General features: G+C 43.8%; 1 long non-coding RNA gene across 1 annotated transcript in view; it reads right to left on the bottom strand.

Annotated features, from left to right (window-relative positions):
* Nucleotides 1-39: 39 nt before the first annotated feature.
* LOC112487152 (uncharacterized) overlaps nucleotides 40-2,192 on the bottom strand; it is a 12,513-nt gene continuing 10,360 nt past the window's right edge. Inside the window, exon 3 of the long non-coding RNA XR_003049964.1 lies at nucleotides 40-110. This is a non-coding gene — a long non-coding RNA (uncharacterized LOC112487152). The remainder of the gene's footprint in view (nucleotides 111-2,192) is intronic.

Genomic DNA, 2,192 nt, shown 5'->3' with positions numbered 1-2,192 from the left:
GACGCTCTGAGGCCGTCGCAGTGGTGGCTTTTTAAAAGAGCCAGTGTATTGATGAAGGAAGGAGTGGACGCTGTGGGCTGAGGGAGGCCGGCCGTTCCTCACTATTGGCTCTGCCGGTCCAGAAACCACATATTTACTGATTAAAAAAAAAAAAAAAAAAAATTCGGGCAACGTTTCATCTCTAATCTGGATTTACAGAGTACGATGTTTGAGTTTAATGCTAACTAACAAAGCTAAAGATATCCCGGAACAGAAAACTGGGATTCTTTCTTTTACAGGAGGCGGTGACAGATTTATTACAGTAGCTGCATGTACATATACTGCATATGCATACAGTGTAAAACAGGTGACAGTGCAGAACTGTATGCCGACACAGCGACTAAAAGCACGAAAGAATAGCTGCTGAATCAATAGACACACCGGGCTGCATATGATAATTACTGGTGTTAGCTAAGTGGGTTTAACTCCCGGTGTATTAAAGCATATGTCTGCATGTCATAATGTTACATTATATATATAATGTTACATTATATATTACGTTATGATGTAACACAGATCACATCATGACTACAGCCAACAAAGGGAATTTGAGCTGACTTTATGTAATATCACTCAGATTGAATTGACCTTTTTTGTCACATTTAAAAGAAACAGCATGAGACAAAAATACAGAAAAAAAAAAATGAAAAAAATTTAAGCAAAGCTCAACATGCCGACCAGTAAACAACACCGATCCGGTCGAAAAGGCCGAGAGTTTAGTTCTAATAATGTGGTTGAAAATATCCACACCAGCAGCCAGTTGGACGTCATTCCCGGAGCCCGGAGATACTTCCTCCGTGTTCTCGCCTTGGAAAAATTGAGCCTTACAATGGCTCCTTCCAGCTCCCCCCTGTGTTATGGCTCATCTCCAGGTAGTTCCTCAACACTAGTGCGGCTGTCATGTTAGCAATATTTATACTTTATTTCTATATACAAACGTCTTTTTTTTTTTTTTTTTCGAGCTTCGAGGGACAATCTCAACAATCAGAGAATGGGATGATCTCGTCTCCACGGTAACCTCTAACCATGAGTCAGAGCATTTCTGTGAATTCAATCCTATTAATTAAATCAAACGAAAAAAATGTTCAAAAGTGACGCACAGCCGTGTCAAGTCTGACTCAGAGGACGGGGGAAAGTACAAAAGATAGAAGTTATAAGATACAATATTTGGTTTGTTTCACACTGCGACTCATCGCTAACACCACGCCTTTTTAGGCTACGTCGTCAGGAGGTTGTTAGGTCATGTCTTTTCACTACAGTACGGACCCCAAACACACACACACAACCACGGTCAAAAAGAATGATGTCCAGCGACAAGAAGAACAAAGAGCGTAGCAACAAACCATCCGGCCTCTATAGAGACCACGCCGTAATGTGAAAGTACACACATAGTACGCATTCAGTACCTCGACGCAACCATCCATTGCGTTACTAACAACGGCTTTCTGTAAAAGATGCTGCACAGCAAAGAATGCACTGCACACCAAAAATGTCCAAACCCCACGTGCAGCAGATAGAAACGTTAATACTTCTGCTCCATCATCTCCGTACAGATGGAGCGGCAGCTGTTGCTGCTGGACAGAGTTAGAAGTGTTGCGCAACCGGGACCAGAAAACCTTCCTCCATCACGGATGAACCTCTCATCTGCCTACTTCATGCCCTCTCCTCACCCCCGCGCTCTGTATGTTGGTGTTACACAAGCCGGCTAAAATCCCCTTATGTTAGCACACAAACACACACATAAACAATAATGAATCCCCGCTCACTAAGCACAGAGCGAACACTCTGGACAAACCTGATGTTAATCACAAACACAAAAGCTCCACACAAAGGCAGGGGGTTGTTCTCTCTAAATGTAGAGGAAGGGGAGAAACTGAGGACAAGGTTGAAAAGAAACTTTGGTGGTGGGGGGGGGCAGGGAAGGGGGGTTGCTTTCAGAATATTAAGAAGAGTTGGTGTGTGTGTGCGTGTGTGTGTACTTCATTTCGGGATTCCAAGCTGGTTGAACCAAGTCAGCCAAGTTGCTGTGGGGATGTCATAGAAACTCCAGAATGTTTTCCAGAGCCTGGTTGCCGCGGTAACGGCGTGGCGGGACACCCCGCCATGGTTCTACTCCACCTTCCACTCTTTTAAACCTGCAGATTTAGTCAAAA

Source organism: Cynoglossus semilaevis, chromosome 6 (assembly GCF_000523025.1).
Source record: "Cynoglossus semilaevis isolate Cse_v1.0 chromosome 6, Cse_v1.0, whole genome shotgun sequence".
Taxonomy (NCBI): Eukaryota; Metazoa; Chordata; class Actinopteri; order Pleuronectiformes; family Cynoglossidae; genus Cynoglossus; species Cynoglossus semilaevis.
The sequence above is the reverse complement of the archived record's forward strand: the minus strand, read 5'-3'. Positions and strand labels throughout refer to the sequence as shown.